We start from the raw sequence: 19,614 nt of genomic DNA, 5'->3' as shown, positions 1-19,614 counted from the left end.
CTGAAATAACTGGGACTGACTTGTCTGGGAGATGACGTCAGTTGACTTGACTGGCTCAGGTGAAACATGAGCAATCTCAGTAGACTCAGGGGTGACTGGGAAGGTGTCAGTGTCATAAATGGATGCAGCACACTGGAGAGCCTTCTTCCTTCGCTTCTGAGGAGGAGTCAGATGAGGGTGTAGGTCTTGACTTGACAAGGGAAGTGGGGCGGAGTGGTTGCTGCATGCTGGCCTAGGAGGTGGAGGAGGCATTCCCCACTGGATGCGATCACCAAGATACCTGGAGAAGGCCCAGAAAGTTAAAATCTTGACGTTATCCAACTCCCACTTAGGCAGGGGATCGTCCAAGCAGCCATTAAAGACATCCTTGAGGGTAGCGTCATCATAATCAAGCCCTCTTGACCTCGTCCAGAAAAACGGGGTAAATGCACCTATATCCCAGCCCTGTTGGCAAAGGTTAACCAGACATCGATGGAAAGCCAGTCTCTCCTGGGCATTAGCAGGTGGCAGGATCCTGATACTCATTTTGCTGAGTCCAGTGCTGGTCAGTTCGTTCTGTCAAGGATTCTGTGAGAGAGGACTCAAATGCAGAGTGAGTGTTAGCAGATTTATTAGACAAACTTGCAGACAAGACGAGAGAAGGTGAGGAGGGGAGTGAACACAGTCCAAACAATAGGCAGGGAATGACTTGTAGACAGGCAGTCTAGCTGCGGTGGCCTGACACTCCTCACCAGTCCACACTCGTGATGTCACAGGCTCTGCACAGGCCTAGCAGTGTGGCAGACTAGACCGGTAGCTCAGCCTGCAGGTCAGGTCAGGTCAGGACTAGGGACTGACAAGAGACTTATACTCAACAAACAACTTGACAGGGAATACTATGTATAACAACAGGTGAAACAAGCTAGCAAACATATAATAATGAACTGACAACACAAGAGGGAACGGGAGCACAATATAAAGGGGCAGAGAACATGAGGAACAGGTGAGAACACTCAGACAAATGAGGACTAAACAAGGGGTGTGGCAACAGGAAACAAGGAGGCAGGACGAGAGGAGCACTTGGCAAACACAAACAAAGACAAAGCCATGTGCTCACACACAACACAAACAAGGAAACATTGAACAGGGACAGGACAGACAGGGCTGTCAGGGGAGATCCCTGACAAATACTATATTATCATAGTTTTCGTTTATATTTTTATTCTATATATATATATATATATATATATATGTAGAATAAAAATATAAATGAAAACTATGATTTATAAATATATAAATATATATATCTTAGTTTTCATTTATATTTCTATTCATTTATATCTTTATTATTATTATTGAGACATTTGAAACATACAAAATTCATTTTTCTCCTATACGCTATAACTACAGAAATATTTTTTAAAGTTAAAATAATTTTTAAAAAGAATAAATTAGATCCAAATGCTTTTTAAACAAAACCATATAAAACCAATAATAATAATAATAATAATAATAATAATAATGTTTAATAACAATAATAATAGTAAAGTAAACATATGACTATGATAATTTAAATAAAGATAAAAATAATCATAATATTATAACAAAAGAAAGAAATCTCACTGAACAGAATTGTTTATAATTTCCAATAAAGCTGCCACTATGTCAAATGCTTGAAAATATTATTTAATTGTATGTATTAAGGATGCATAAAATCCTAGAAATAAAATTTATCATAGAAAGACAACTATTGAAAATGTGATGGTTTAAATTTTAATTTAAAAATTATTTTAAAATTAAGTTAATAATTCATTTAAATTTTAATTAATCATTATTAATTGTTTGTAATTGTTTAACTTGTAATTTACTCCACAGGTGATCTACAGGGGATTGATGCGTGTTGTGTGTGTGATGTGTGTTCATGATATTTAAGTATAAAATAAAATAAAATAAAATAAAATAAAATTCCCATTTTGCATTAATATTCAATGTTTGGCAATATTAAATATCTAGTAAAACAAGTCTTTAAGTGTTCTTCTTGGTATCTAAAGGCCAAACTGCCCATAGATGAAGAAACATCCTCTTATATATTATTTAAAGAAGAACAGTGTCCATTGAAACAGTCCCTGTAGGAGGAACAAATGTAATGTCTCCCTCTTTTTCACTCTCACACACCATTAACCTTGAGAAGTCCATTATAGCACCAATCCTAATGCAATGCTGCACTGCATCCCTCTTTCCTTACTGCTTTATTATGAATCAGAAAAAACGTTATTTGTTCAATTTATAAAAATGCATATAGGAAGACTAGCATGTTAGGAAAGAAATGCAAGTGGGTACTGATGCGTGAACGCTTGAGCGAGTTAAGTGCTTGAGTGGTAGGTGGAGGAACAAGGGCGATATTGATGAGATAAATAAAGTCTTATTTACATTCTCCCTATGCAGTTTGTTTCACAGAAGACAGATCCAAAATGCAATCGTTTTGTGTGCTCTCACCTCAGTGGGAAACGCCTGTCAAAAAGGGACACGGTGCACCGAAAGGGTGGCAGAGGAACGCCAAAAGACACTCTGTTGGGACTCGGAGATGAATAAAACATGATCTTCACACCACCTGAGAGAAAAACCAAACCACACGCACACATATGCCACAACAGAGGCGTATGAAACTAAATGCAAATTTTGAAAAAGCAAAGATATGACAGCCTGCACTGCTGGTAAATATTCAGAGTGCTTTGGGCCTATAATCTACTGCCTAGTTCTGTTAAGGCAGCTGGTACTGAAATGCAGCCTGATTTCCAGTTTTTAATGCTCAGTAATTATGAAAACATTAGCTCTAATGGTGTCCAACAGTACGCATGAACTGCAAACCAACAAAGCTCGTTTAAATTAGATACCGCCGCCATCCAATTCACATTTGCTATATATCCAAATGAATATGGCGCGAAGGAACATTGCTTTGTGTCTGTTTTTAATGATCAGCCTCTGTGTTAATGGCTTAAGAAATAAACAAGAACCTAAACACTGTTATGAAAGCTCTTATATACATTCTTAATCTGTTCATTGGAAAAATCAATGGTGGTCTGAGCATCACAAGGTCAGCAGATGGAAGAAAACAGAACGGTAGCTCTCCTGTGATGATGTTTCCATTGATTTTAGTTCATTCTCCATTTGCAACATAAGGATACTGTTAAGTAAATCCAAACAGTGCAATGGATATATGGTGAAGTGAGGCCCCCAGGGACCCACTTAAATCAGTTTCTGAGAAGGAAGAAAAAAAGTCTGCAAGCAGGCTGGTGGAGAAGCAGATCTCCCAGAGGAAGTGGAGAAGGTTTGCTTGACCCCTCTTTTTCCTGACCTCCAAAACACACATGAAGGCAAGCACAAGCATGCATTAATTCACATGCACGGATATGAATATTCACACACAATGACACATTTTGCTACATACAAAAATATGTCTGAGGCTGTGAAATATAATAGAACATTAACTATAAAATGGAATAATTCCAATTCTGGAAAATAGTTCCAGTTCCACTTAGTTGACACTACTATATTATTACAGCATTAGGCAAACAATAAGCAGATGACTTATATTAAAAAGGCTGACATTAGAGAACCATGAGCTTAAATAATAATTTGATAAATTATTGTAATATTAATTTACAATTTCAGGGGGTAATATAAAAGTAGAGAGAACAATAGATATAATGACATACAGAACACCAGATAGAATGATAGACAGAACATAAGAACATTAGAACAACAGATAGAACGACAGACAGAATGACAGAACAATAGAATAGAACAGAATAGAATAGAACACATAGAATGATAGACAGAACAATAGATAGAACAGCAGATAGCCAAATGACAAACAGAACAGACAGAATGATAAACAGAATGACAGAACATTCGATAGAATAGGTAGAACGATAGAATAGAATAGAATAGAATAGAATAGAATAGAATAGAATAGAATAGAATAGAATAGAATAGAATAGAACAGAACAGAACAGAACAGAACAGAATAGAATAGAATAGAATAGAATGATAGGGTGACTAATAGAAAAACAGATAGAATGACAGAATGACAGAACAATAGATAGAGCAAAAGAGAATAGAATAAAATAGAATAGAATAGAACAACAAAATGATAGAATAGAATAGAACGACAAATAGAACAACATAGAATGGCAGACAGAATGGTAGATAGAATGATATAGAATGAATGACAGAACAATAGATAGAACAACAGATATAATGATAGAAATGAAAGATGGAATGATACAATAGAATAGAACAATACAATGATAGAACGACAAATAGAACAACAGCTAGAATGGCAGATAGAATGGTAGATAGAACGATAGATAGAATGATAGAACGATAGATAGATAGATAATGATAGAACTAAAGATCAACAAAATGATTAGAACAAAAGACTAATAGAACTATAGAACAACAGAACAATAGAATGACAGCTAGATTGATAAAACGACTGAATAAAACGACAGAACAATAGATAGAAAGAACAACACATAGAATGATAGAACATTTCAGCATTCTTCATCAGACGTTTTAATCAGGAAGGTTTAGTTTTGTAATATTTCACAGGCCTGACATTTAGATCAATGCCATATTTATTGGTGGATCTCGGGCTGTTTAGGTGAATGAGCTTTGACTGGGTGACATTGGCTCAGACCTGCATGCGCTGAAACGCACCTGGTCCAAACCCAGCCGAATGTTTTATTGAGCTGTTGGAATCCATTATTCATTGAGTCATCAACGGCTTGGGAAAAAGCTGTCGTTGAGCAGCATACCAATGAATAAGAATATGTTTAGAAAAGCACGCTCAAAAAAATATCCTCTACAAAATGATGCTTACTGTTTGTCTCTTTCTACAACGAAGTCATCCTGCTCCATCATTGCCTTCATTGCAGGTCAGGCTTTCATCCTGCCACAGCAGGTTGGCATCACAGATTTTGATCGTGAATTTCCCACAGTGTCCTTAAGCCAAGCAGAGAGGTGCCGTGTTGAGCGGATCTCTGTGTGACGTCCTGTCAGATTTAGGGCACACCTGCCAGATTCTATTTTTGAATTCATAAAGACGGTGATAATGAGAATCACTGGCCATTTCTTCAGGTGAGAGCTGACCGCAGAGCCTGTAATACGATCTCATCTGCCCACCACACTACTGAAGATTGACTTGATTTTCTCTCTTCTCTGGTTGACAAAGAGCTCCTGATCAGAGGAGAAGAATATGTGAGGGACCATAAATAGCCTGGAAAGGCTTTCATTACGAGCAGCGCATTGTCCAGGCCCTACATCTACATCTAGTACCCCCTGATGGGAGCCTTGGTGCCTTGAGATTTTGAATCGGTGAAACCGCAGGCAATGACGCAAACAGTGAACCATGCCATTAGTCCAGAGGAGCTACGAGTGTAGTGAATGAGGCAGGCTGAAGCAGAGTAAGTGGTGTACATGCATTTTTTGCCATCCTGAGTGCAGTTGAATATCCAGATGCTGGATGTTTTTGCACTTAGTTCAAATGCTTGGGCTACATTGTAGTTCAGTTCCATCAAGCTTCTCCAATTTTTCTAATTGCACATTCTGAATCTTGGTATATTCGCACCACAAACATGAAAAGCTAGGTAATGACTTACAAAAAGAAAATCCAAAATTAACACACTCCAAACATCAGACGCGATTAAAAATTGGTATGAAGTTGCTACTGAAAGTTTGGAGTCTGTAAGATTTTTTTACATTCTCTTATGATGCATTTATTTATTAAAACATACGATAACAATAGTAATATTGTGAAATATTATTAAAATTTAAAATAAAATATAATTTATTCATGCAAAGCTGAATTTTTTGCAACCATTACTCCAGTCTTCAGTGTCACATGACTACATCGTTTTAATATGCCGAGTTGGTCGAAAAACAGTTGAAAAACAGTTCAAAAGAACAGTTTTGTTTTTTGTTTTTTAATAGAAATCTTTTGTAACATTTTAAACATCCTTACTGGAACTTTGATTGATTTAATGCATCCTTGGTGAATGAAAGTATTTCTTTTTTTTTTTTTTAAAGTGACCCTAAAGTTACTCACCAGTTAGCTATTTATCTGTATTTCAAATGCAACATTACTTGGATTAAATCAAATTGTAATATTAATATCAATATCAATAATTTTCTCAGTGGAAAATCAATCATCCTAAGTTTCTTATTATTCTTCACACATTAACATTCACAACAACATAAATATTCTTCACATTCACAGCTAAAACGACTAATGAACAATAGCACAAAGTCTTGACGTTTTAGTGACAACTACAAATTCATATAATGAAATACAAATTACAGTTTAAGGGCCAGTAAAAAAATATATATATTTATAACCACTCAAATCAACTTTTTTGGCAGCTAGGGCAAGTTAATTTTGGACCAGGTTTTTGACTTTTTCAACTCGTGTTTTGTCTTTTCAAGTGGACCCAGGAGCGAGGAAAACAACAAAGCGATCCAAACTCTGACGTCAAATAGACTTCATGCTGAAAATTCTAGTGTAAAAACGCCCTTAATTTCAGGCAATCAATCGACATTCAGAACACTGCACTTCAAATCCCTGTTTAGCAATTGAGAGCAATTTGGCTGTGCATTATGAGCTGGTGGAGTGAACGAATGAGATGCACATTTATTACTCACCCCTCAGCCTCTCTCTCTCTCTCTCATTCTCCTTCTCCATCACCTCCTCTGTCTTTTCTTCAGTACAGCTATTACACTGCAGCGAGTGACGAAAATAATTTAGCCTGAGTGTCTGTGCGGTTTCATTGGCTAGTGTGATTACTGACTCTGCCTGCAGCCAGGCCCGATTTCCACAAGTCCACTGCCTTTATGGCTCTTCTGTCTAATAGACAGTCATCCACCCTGGCCTAAAATACAGAGGAGGCTAAAATAAACCGCGTCAATCCCTGGGTGTTTGTCAGAGCCAGGCTTCTGAATTATACACATCACTGAATCCAATTTCTAAGTTAAGGGCTTTTTGGAGGCCAGGCATTGTTGTAGTGCTGCCCGCAGAAAATAGAGATTTTGAGTCACTCTCCTAAAATCAAGAGAGGAACAGACAAGCCACTCCAAAGAAAAACGTGGGTTGTGATGAGGCAAGAGGTCCAAAATATTCGGATAGGGTAAAGAAATAAAATATGAAAGATCAAACAGCATTTAAAAGAACTGATTCTTCTAAAGCAATATTGGTCAACAGTTACACGAATGGATAATGTTTAAAAAGAAGCACCTCTTTTGTTTACGGGAAATACGGGCAAATACAGGTGACAAGTCAGATGATGTGGAGCGTTCATGCACTGTGATTGGCTGATTGCCCTGTCAATGCAATAATGCCCGCCTCTCAGATTGACAACTAGTCTGCAAAACCACTTAAATGAGTTAAACTGGTGGAAATGAATCGGCTAATTATATCATAAACAACTCTTTAAAATAACCCATTTGGTCACATCCAAATTAGCACTACTAGATTTTTGGATCAGCAATATTTTGTAATGTTCTTGAAAGACTGCATTTATTTGATCAGAAATACAGTACAAACAGTAACAATGTTGTGAAATATTATAATTTAAAATAACTGATTTATATTTTAGTATATTTTTAAAATTTAATTTATTCATGTAACGCAAAGCTGAATTTTCAGCATCATTACTCCAGTCTTCAGTATCCCATGATCCTTCAGAAATCATTTTGCTGCTCAAGATATAGCTGCAATTTCTTTTTATTATAGATGTTGAAATGTTGATGTGCTGTGATAGTTAATATTTCTGTTAAAAGCCTGATATGTTTACTTTCATGGTTTTTCTACAACGTTCAAAAGAACAGCATAAAAAAATAGTTTGTAACAAAATCTTTACTGAAAAAATTAATTTCTTTAAAAAAAATAAAAAAATCTCACTGACCCCAAATGTTAAATAGTACACTGTATTTATAAATAAAATAATAAATAAATAGACTGTTATTTTTCAGCCAGGACATTATCCATTCATTTAATGGACTCTAAAACACAATGCAATGCAGTGCAAAATTAAAAGTACAGGTAGAACACCTGTAAAAAAATTAAAAATTAAAAAATCATTACAGAAAATTACTTTATATTAATACAGTATATTGTGCACATATTTTATGGGGGGTTTTTTTGTTGTTTTTTTTTTTTAGAGTGTATTGTACATTTACATATTGAATAAGAAGTGAATTTAAAATAGAATGGGAATTTAAAAATATATATATTACAAACAAAAATCCCTAAATTGCAGTTTGATAGTTCAGTAACTCATTTGACATTGCTATGTTTGCCCTTGGTGTGAGAAGCACACTATCCAAGCAGCTAACGTCATCCTGTGTAGAGCAGTTGGACTGCACACAGAGCCTGAGTCTGGCAGGACGCCCCATCTGGCCCTGTCGAGTGAAAGTGACGCAGGAAGGCCGAGGCATCACAAGCAGGCAGGTGCCCACAGGTGCCACACTCATTGTCTCAGCCGTCCATCTCTCCACTGCTGCCTTCATGGCTCCGGCATTTGACATGACAGCTCGGGGCAAAGAGGCAGACAGCAAAGGGGACAGAGTGACAGGGGGGTAGAACAACACAGCTTCCTCCTCTCAGACCAAATGCAGCTCATGTCACCTCCAGTCGGAGAGTTTGGGAGAGGGAGATTAAAGTGAGGAAAGATCTTCTGGGTGACCTGTCTTCAGCGCACTTTTGACAGAGTGAAAAGCCGTGAATCTAGAGGGTGAAGGAGAGAAAGGGAGAAATGCCGGACAACAGAACTGAGGAGGAAATTAAGCAGAAAATAAGAGTGAAATAAGACAGAAGATTCCTGTGGTCTATATATAAACTTTTTGTCCATTCTAAACCTGACTGACTTTCTCCTGTGAAACACAAACTGAGAACTTTAGCAGAATCTCTTGATCATACAATGAAAGTGGACAAAAAGCACCTTAAGGCAAGACAACACAAAACATTATTATTTCAGGCACTGGTCAATTTTAAAATTGTAGGCTTTTTACTTCCATGACTTAATTTCTTTCAGACTAGTGGAAAGAAAACATCCAAAATACACATTTAAGAGCAAATATTACACTTTATGTATTTGCTTCTGTAGATTTCAAATACAGAACATTTCCCCAAGCACTGACCCAGACATCTAACATACAAGACATTTTTATTCCTATTAATATTCTGAAGGTTTTTACAGAGGGGTTTGTTCATTTCACCTGATATATATATTTTTTTACATCTTAGGCCTAAAATATGGTTAAAATGTCATCCATCCATCCATTCATTCATTCATTTTTCAGGCTGTTGACAGTATTTTCTGATTTAAGGAGTGTGATATTACAAGAGATATGCATGTTAACAAAACAAGAATTTGAAACCTGCTTATCCAATGATCAGATTCACTAAAATGATTAGAGTCAAAATCTTGCGTGACAGCCATTTACTTTTATTATATAGGAAAGAACAAGAAATCCTGCATTCGTGTTTTACAGAAGAAAGTCATAAAATTTTTGAAAGAGCAGTAGAGTCAGAAAGTGATGAGAGCAATTTCATAATAGTCTCCTTGAAGCGGTTTAAAAATAATCACAAACAGAACAGTGAAACAGAAACATCTGTAAAAGAAAACCATTCGAACACACAGGTTCAACATTCAACTTGTCTTACGACAATCAAATCTCATTAAAACCATTGATAAATATACAAGCAAAAACACTCAGTGTGCCACTGAATTCCCAAATCTCAATCTTTACCACATCAAGCTCCATGTAGGAGAGAGAGGAAGAATAATACTGAGATTTAAAGAGATCTATGTGCCAAAACCTCGTTTTGCTCTGTTTGACAGTCATTAGAAATGTAATTGTTCTCTGTAATTATGTTTCCTGCTATTCAAGAGGACGTCTCCTATAATCCACACATATGAGGCTGAAAGTCCATAATCTGCTCATTAAATTTTTCATTTGTAGATAACACGGACAGACATCTACATTTTCTCTCACTGGCACATTTCCCATCAGTTCATCCACAGAGTGAAATACTGAAACATGACTCTGGGAAATAAATCCTCAGTACAAAAGAGAAAAAAGCAACAAGTCAAAGTGATTTCTTCTGTCATTTCTGGAGGTGAAGGTCTACAAAAACCCCCTATTACTAGTAAAAAGATTTTTACTGAAGGTGAATATGTTTAGCTCAATTTAATTTTCAAAATGTGTGTATATTACAATAAATTTTCAAATTTTACTGTAATTTTATTCAGTTTTGACTGAAATTAGCAGAATAACCTGATTTTGAAAATGCATTTTTGACAGAACTCTCTTCCGCTCACCAAGGTTGCATTTATTTGATTAAAAATACAATAAAAGTAGTAATATTGTGAATTATTAAAACAATTTAAATAAATGTTTTCAATGTTAATATATTTTAAAATGCAATTTATTCCTGTAATGCAAAGCTTCAGTGCCACACGATCCTTCAGAAATCATTCTAATATGCTAATTTGTAAAACAAAAAAAAAAATAGAAATCTTATTATCAATATTGAAAACAGTTGTGCTGCTTAATGTCTTTATGGAAACTGTGATACTTTTTTCAGGATTCTCTGATAAAAGATCCAAACAGCAGTATTTATTTGAAACACTTTTATCATTTTGAATGATTTTACTGTAACTTATTCAATGTAATGCTTTGTTTGAATAAAATAATCAATTTATATTAAAAAAAATACCTTAATGACCACAAGCTTACTCAGTTAAGTAATTAAAATGCACAATTTATGAGCCTTAATGTCTGCGTAAAGCCACGCCTCCAAATTTTTCTTCACCACTTTTTAAAACGACGTAACAAATACGTTTTCTTCATGTGCCCAAGAATAAAATCCAGGCCATATTTTCACATTTGGATGTAGTTTTCAGTTTTAAATTGGGCCCAGACCAATAAAAGAAATGTCAATGTGATTTTCTGTCAGCTTCAGAAGAGCGAAGCAAAGAGCCACCGGTCGACTAAAGGGGGCTTTTTCTTCCTGTCTAATCACACCCTGCTGTTCGCATGTCCTTATCCTGTCTGTTCCTTTAGATCAAACTGTATTCGCCCCTGCATTGCCTCTCTGGACGTTCCCTTCCCACGGACAATGAAGCCTTCCAGTCTGTCAATCATCCAGTCCAGGCTAACGATGATTGTGTCTTTGTATCAGATTTAATGGATTCCATTCACAGTATGTTTCTGAAGAGATATTGTATCAGAGCATTCAGGCAATCATCGACGTGTGGTGTGCTATAAAACTGAGATGAATCTCAATGTTATTTATAGTACTGTCTCATAACACCGTCTCACATTCAAAGCACCAGATTTACTCTAAAATATGAAACTGATTTTGTGGTGTATATGCATCCATTGTTTTACCAGTTATGATTGTTTTCAAATGCAACACAAATCTTGCTGGAAACCACGGTTTCGCACAACATTTATAGTGAAACCGCATCTCTTTTCATATGGTCACATCTATCACTGACAGCACAAAACAAGCCATCAGATTTAGTGGTTATTCCCTCATTTCTTCTGTGAAGTCTGCAGACATTATAGATGTATTCCAAACTGAGCGAGATGCACTTTTAGCACCCTAACTGTCATGAAGAGACACGTTTAAAACACTATACATAGGAAGTAACACCTATATGTTGCTCGGCTAACAGTATAAAAAATGCACTTTAATAAGTTCTAATATCTATTAAATACAAAGCACATTTTCTATACAATTATTTAAATGTATTTTCATTTTTTTTTGTATATTTTAAATGAAGAAAATTCATGTAATTCATAAAATAAATAAATAAATAAAAAACAGTTAAATTAAGACATTTTGATATATGCATGAACCCTTTTCATGAAATTAATTTTGCTCTAAATTTGCCACAGTGCATTATGGGATCACCTTTTTTGAGAAGGATGTATTCAATGCTGCCATAAAATTGGCTGAAACGACCTAATTAATTAAAATTAATGAAAACTTGCTGAGAATTTACTCACCTTCAGGCCATCCAAGATGCAGATGAGTTTGGTTCTTCATCAGAACAGAGATCTGGAAAAATTTAGCATTAAATCTCTTGCTCATCAATGGATTCTCTGTAGTGAATGGGTGCCGTCAGAATGAGAGTCCAAACAGCTGAGTCCAGTCCATCAGTTAACAGCTTGTTAAATGAAAATCTATAGGTTTGTAATAAACAAATCAATTATTAATGGTTTCATCATGTAAACAGGAGTTGATTTGTACACATTTCTCTCCTGATTCAGACAAGACAACTTTTTCACTGGAGAAAGCAATATTATGGAAAGAGGACTTGTATTTTAGCCGAAAGCAACTGTTTGAAGTTAAAATCTTGATGGTTTTGTGGATTATTGTGATTATAGGGATTATTGTGATGTTTTCCTTAGCTGTGTGGACTCTCATTCTGACGGCACCCATTCAGTGCAGAGAATCCATGAGCAAGTGATTTAATGCTAAATTTCTCCAAATCTATTCTTATTTTAGAAACAAATTCATCTACATTTTGGATTGCCTGAGCAAATTATTGGCTAATTTTCATTTTTAGGCAAACTACTACTTTTTGAAATAGCTGTTTTACATCAAGAGTGGTGCTTTAAAATGCTGCCAGCATAGGGGGCTAACAAGGTTTTGGAACAGAGTATACATCTGAGCATCCCAACAAAACAATCCACCAGGAGATGTGAAGAAAGCATAGGAATTTGAAATGGTCTGAAAGGTAATTGCTGTCACTGTGTGTGTGTGTGTGTGTGTGTGTGTGTGTGTGTGTGTGTTTCTTATTGATGCAGTCTGGCACACACACTGTACAGGCTGAATTCCTTGTGTTCACACTTTTCTCTCTAACAAAGGCCTCGTCCATGCCCTCTCAGAGTGGGACTAGACATGGGGAGGGCTGGAGGGCTAATTGAAAGAGCAGAAGATCTCGCATGAGGTCATCCTCCACCACTGCTTTTAACCAGGACCAATCGTCTCCATGGTAACCCCAGTTGCTTGAATGGTGACCATGGCCTGAAAAAAAGGCTTGGAAGAAAAAAAAAAAAACCTTTACACTAGGAGTGTGAAGGCTTGGCAGCTTGATAGAAAATACAGCAAAATAGCTGTTATTTGTAGCAGCTGTAAGGATTGAAACAATGTATTTGCTACTATTTTATGTACACTACCATTCAAAAGTTTGGAATAATTAGGATTTTTTAATGTTTTTGAAAGATGCCTCTTGTCCTTATCAAGGCTGCATTTATTTGATCAGAATACAGTAAAAACAGTAGTATTGTAAAATGTTATAATATAAAATAGCTGTTTTCTACATCAATATAAAATGTAATTTATTTCTGTGATGGCAAAACTGAATTTTTATAATCAGGTCACACGATCATTCAGAAATCAGATCAACTCAACAGTGACATAAATAAATAAAAAATAATAATTAAATTACATTAAAAATGTATGTTGGTGTTCAATAGAATCTTTTCCTCTAAGCCTTTTTTTTTTTTTTTTAAAGGACACACTCTTCAATATGTCTTGACCAAATTTCAGAGATACAAGTTAGTGATTCCTTCAGCTTTTAATTTATGAAATGTATCCATAATGATTTGATAGGCCTGTGTCTATATGATATTATTGGTTGAAATAATTTTTCTTTTTCCATGCAGCCTTGGTGAAGTGAAATCTTTCAATGGTGCAGAAAGACTTATTTTTGAGTCAAATGCATTTTGAACAAATACTATGAAAACAAACAAGTTTTTCCTCAAGGTTGTACCATAAGACCAAAGACATTTATTACAAAAATAAAGTCTATTTTAATTTCACATCTTTAATTTACAGGTGAAAACTCACCATAATTGTATTTTTTTTCTGCTTCACCGTCTCAGACTCAGTGGCAGAGCGGTAATACGCTCGGCACAAGGTGTTGAACTATAAATTTAAAACTTGATTAACCCTGACAGCGGAGGTAGTGCTGCACTCCGTAATGTAATGATTCTTTCCCAAGGGCACTGGAGAACAGGCCGTGCAGAGGTACAGATGCATGACCTGTGGGCTCTGACTAAACCTACTGCCCCTAGCGTGACTCTACAGCCTCGGCCCTGCTGACAAAGCACATCGACTCGCCTCTAAAAGCCAACAAAGTTGCTGAGGCAAGGCAAAATAAGTGAACCAAGAAATGCTTATTTTAAGGACAAATTTTTACAATTTGCGAGGTGCAGAGGTTACCCTGGAAAAGAACCCAGACAGATTTGCTCTCTGGACTTATACAACCCTGGGCCAACTTCAGCATTTTTTAACATTTGGACTGTGATGTAAGCTGTGTCTGCGTGGCGTGTGAAATTAATGAGCAGTGAGTAATGACTGCATGCTTGCACCAGCGTATAAGGAGCAAGTTGCTGATCACACATGCATGCAAACATTACAAACACCATCCTTCTATACATACAGAGAATTTAGCAATGCAAATAACTATTCGTGATACCTATGGAAGCCCATTTTCTGCAAAGGAATAAAAAAATTAGAAAAGGTAATTTCTATATTTATTTCTGACTTTTGCAACTGCAACTCTCAACTTCTGACCCTGCAACTCTGAGAAATTGTGAATTGTGAGATAAAAAAAAATCACAATGTTATTTTTATTCCATGGAAAAATCCCAAAAATAGACTTATTCAAAGATTAATCATGAATTTACATTCTGCAATTAGGATTTTTTTTTCCCCCTCTGAATTCTGAGTCCACGCCTTGCAATGGATAAAAAATAAAAGATAATTGCAGCTTTTAATCTCAAAATTTGGACTTTTTTCTCCAATGGCAAGTTCATATCTCTCAAATATCCATTTTTTCTCTAAATTCTGAGTTTAGGTTTCTCAGCTCCAGATTTTTTTTTTTTTTTTTTTTAGTGTGCCTTTTTAATCTCAGAATTTAATAGAGTTAATATCTCACTATTCTGACTTTTTCTCAGATTTGGGAAGAAAAAAGTAATTGTGAGATAAAAACAAAAAGCACATTTTAATCTGTGGCGGAAACGGGACTACCATAAATACCTGATGTTGATGCAGCCACACTTTTTTCTGATACATACAGTATTAACTTCTATTAATAAAGATGTGAACCAGGCATAGCAGAAACAGTAACAAACATTTGGAATATACTTTTATATATTATTTTTTATTTATTTATTTTATTATGCTGTGTTTAAAGGGCTAATGATTTTGATGAACAGTGACAAACTGAGCTGAGAGAATTTTCGGTCTCTTTCTCTAATTGTTTCGGTAGATAAATGGGCTTTAGAAAAGTCCCCTGGTTCGTGACCCACTTCCTGTCCATTTGATCAGCTCAATAGAGCACTTTCAGGGATTTTCTGTACTGTTCCCAGACAAATTGGACGGTAAACTGCACAGGATTGCTCTGATGGACGACTGTAATATCGTCCTCTCTTTCTCATTGGTGTGTTGGAGATAAGTAAGATCCTCTGAGCGCTTCTTGCAGACAAAGCTCTGCCAAAGGCAAATCGTCAAACTGTGAAGCAACAATAACACACGGCAGGACAGAGGCACAGGGATGTACAACAAAAGAACATTAAGCTGAACATCACAATCCCTGCAGGTACGTAGACGGCTCGAAAGCATCCAAGTTTCTTTTAGTAGGCTGGCAATATCTAAAGTTGTAGACTGACATGCCCTGGGACGCTGTATGAGAGAACTGAATGTCTCATTATCTGCTGTCACCTGCCTGTCTGTGTGCCTGTCTGTCTATCTATCTCACAGTTCAAAAGTTTGGGGTTAGTACATTTTTTTTTTTTTTTTTAAAGAAATTAATACTTATATATGACAAAAATACATCAAATTGATCATAAGTGACAGTAAAGTCATTTATAATGTCGTTTCTTGAGCACCAAACAGCATATTAGAATGATTTCTGAAGGATGGTGTGACACTGAATACTGGAGCAATGATGCTGGAAATTCAGCTTTGCCTTCACAGAAATAAATTACATTTTAAACTGTATTCAAATAGAAACCAGATCATTTAAATAATGATAATAATATTTCACAATATTACTGTATTATTTGATCAAATAAGTAAACTTTTGTATGTATGTTTCTCCCTGTAAATCACGTTTGAAACTTTTTTTTGAAGACTTTACTGTTCTAAAAAATATTTAAAAGAAATTATTTTAATTCTTAAAAGTTTATTTAAATTAATTTACTAAATTGAAATTAAGGAATTAAGTTTGAATTTAAAATACATTATTCAATTCTGAAAGGTGGCACAATCCTAATTTACTGTTGTAATTTACTTGGTAAAGTCAATTCAGTGTCTAATATTGTTGTATCATCATTTTCATATTCATTCACCTATAAACGGCACATAAAAAAACAAACTAGAATGTCGGTTTAACCATCAGTTAGGTGGCTTCTTGACATGTAATTGGGTGATCCTTGGCCAGATAACGCTTACAACATTAAATTCATCCTATTTATGATCATTTTAGGCCTCTATAAGTGGTAAACTGTGGTTTGGAGCATTTGAGTTCAAGCTGTCACCATGTTCATTATTAATCTTTTCACATTTTCCTTGTGCATGATAGCAGGATCGATACATGTGCATTCTGATAAAGAGACAATGAAAAAGGCATAAAAAGAGGTGCAAATTGCCCTCTTCCATTTGGGACCAGCCAGGACAAGGTGATTGCCTTTAAATGCCACAGTCAGGGAGAGATCTGCAGTCATTCAGGAGCTATTGATCAGCCCTCAGAGCTCAGAGAATTAATTCAACAGGAATAACAGGAACCTTTTTAAACCGCCAGCATGCCAAGCTCACCAGCCATCTCGCTCATAATAAACAGAGCGCAAGTGAGCATACTGTATGATTTTAATTAGGCTGAAGCCATAAGCACATGCTTTTCTCCAATGCTCTGGTGGGGAATGTTTATGCTTTGAAAATCTGCAAGAACCGAATGCAATTACAGCATGTAAACACAGGCTGCCCAGTTCAGGGAGTCATAGATTACAGGCTGCAGAGCACTTCATTTTAACATTCATGTGATATTGACATACAACCCAAGTGAATATGAAACGCGTCACGTTCAATGAACGTTATTTTGCATTACATATCAGCTGCTGTCCGGTTTCTTTGACACGCCATGTGGTCTTTCTCTACATGATAGTGCAGTGCAACACAGACAAAACAAAAAAAATCTTTCACTGTAATTTTCCAAACAAAATTCAATGCTTCTAGTCATATCGGGGCTATCCATCTCGATGGATTATCGATCAATGGGATTTTCCCAGCAGGCAGCAGGACACGCATTGAGCCGAAAGGCGCATTAGAGGAATAAGCAAGTTATTCTGCAATATTTCTAAGCACCCTTGATGTGATAACCTTCAATCATTAAATGCACCATCCAGTATCGATCACCAGTCAAAACCCACTCAAGGTGCAACGACTGCATTGACAACCTGGAAATAACACCTGTTTTTTGGGTTTATCTGTCTGTCATCTGTCGGATATCTAGTTAAAATGTATTGAAATGTATATTCAGAGCAGTTGCACTTTATTCCTCAAATGTTTAGTACTCAGAAATGGCAAGTAGATTAAACTATTAATTGCAAAAAAAAGAGCAACACAATGAAATAAACATGAAGTTTTAAATGAAATGGTATTTTCTTGTAAAACATACTCCAATATTCATTGTATTATTTACAACTATCATTTTTTATTTATTTTTTACATTCATACAACTACAAATGCAATTTATAAAACAAACAAAAAAAATTAATTATTATGAGATGGTACTCTGCCAAATAGAAAGTTCATAGGAATAAATAATACAAATATTATTATTTTGTATATATACACACAAATTATTAATTTTATTATTATTTTAATCATTTTAAAGATTTTTAAAATGAAAATATATTTTAATTTTTATATATTAAATATGATAGATAGATAGATAGATAGATAGATAGATAGATAGATAGATAGATAGATAGATAGATAGATAGATAGATGAAAAGGTGCTACTTTGCTGATTTTGCGTCACACTCAACTTAAAGATCCATAGGTTCTCACTCTAGTTCCACTTCCTGTCTGTTACCATGGAGATCAGCATACATCAAATGCTCTTGAAGGTCACTCGAAGCTACAAGTGGGCAGAAAGCAACAGATCTCAAATGTGTTTGTCTGTTTTAGTTAACCACGATCAAGATCTCTTTTGAACTGCAATGACCCTCAGACATGACAAGAAATGTTCTGACCATCAGACTCCAAAGAAGAACGTCAAACTTTCACCAGCATCAAAAGATGCACATCTTGGCGAGTTGGTGTCATTAAGTTTTCTCTTTTTTGAGGGCTACAGAGGGCTGTTTTGTTGCAGTGACCTTGTAGAGGGTGCTTGCTGTGATGGCCACACCATGATGTCGTCTTTTAACTTCTGAAGACAAATAAATACAGCAGCCCAATTAGAAAGGAACGTATGGTGAAGGGACGAGTTTGGCTCACACAAATAAAAGCCACTAACTGATTCCTTCATACTGATCTTTGGGCTTTATACATGCATTCCTCACCTCACTGAATCATCTGCTGCCAACTCACCTTCATGCAAAAATGTAATTCAAAGGCAATTCATTACAGTTTTCAAGGTGGTACGTCAGAGAAAAAGAAAGTCATGTCTTCCTGTGAGGGGATCATAGATCTTTTTAACAAGAATGCGAGCCCGTCTTGCTCTAACGAAGCTGTTTCAGCTAAAAGCAGTTCAAATTTAGCTCTGATATGCTCCGAGGGCGGTTTTGAAAGCGGCCTCCATGACCGAATTTAATTGCGGCAGTAAAAAGTGTTATCGCATTAATGTGATTGTACATGGGCAATTGGTCATTTTATGAATCATTCCCCTGTGTAATTCGATTTGGAAATGTAATTGCTTAATTGCACGCTTGACATGCGGCCCAGATGTTTTTGTTCTCTGATACTGGCTAGCGATGCAGAGAAATATATAGGAAGATGTTAGTAAATGAGTTTTTGCTATAGACCTGTGATAACCTGGCACAGAGAAGTGCTTTAATCTTCGAGGGTAATTTCAGCCTCAATATAGTCCGCCAGAGTGAAGACGTCCTGAGGGGCGATTTGGCCTGGTTTAGGCTGAACATAGATTTTCTCACCTGACAAGGAACTCGGGATGTTCCATATTGCTGAGATAAGCAAAAAGACAAATGAGGCAGTCCAGAGCAAGCCTGAGAATCTGTTGCGCTGTATAAATGCGGCTGTGGCTGTTGCTTCTGGAATCTTTTAAAACAGCTAAAACTAATTTCAGGTTTTAAAGAACTAATTTGGCATATACTGCAAGTTATGTCAACAAAACTCAATAAATCCACACGATTCCAGTCCAGACTTGTGAAGTAAAAAGCTGTATGTTTGCAATAAACAAATCTGTCTTTAAAATGTTTTTAACTTTAAGCCATCACTTCTGGCAAAAATATGGATTACATAAACCATAATGAGAATGAGAATAATAACGGTTCCTTCAGTAAAAAAAATCCACAGACATCTTTTCTTTAGAA

The sequence above is a fragment of the Onychostoma macrolepis genome, chromosome 24 (genome assembly GCF_012432095.1).
Source record: "Onychostoma macrolepis isolate SWU-2019 chromosome 24, ASM1243209v1, whole genome shotgun sequence".
In the NCBI taxonomy this organism is placed as follows: Eukaryota; Metazoa; Chordata; class Actinopteri; order Cypriniformes; family Cyprinidae; genus Onychostoma; species Onychostoma macrolepis.
The sequence above is the reverse complement of the archived record's forward strand: the minus strand, read 5'-3'. Positions refer to the sequence as shown.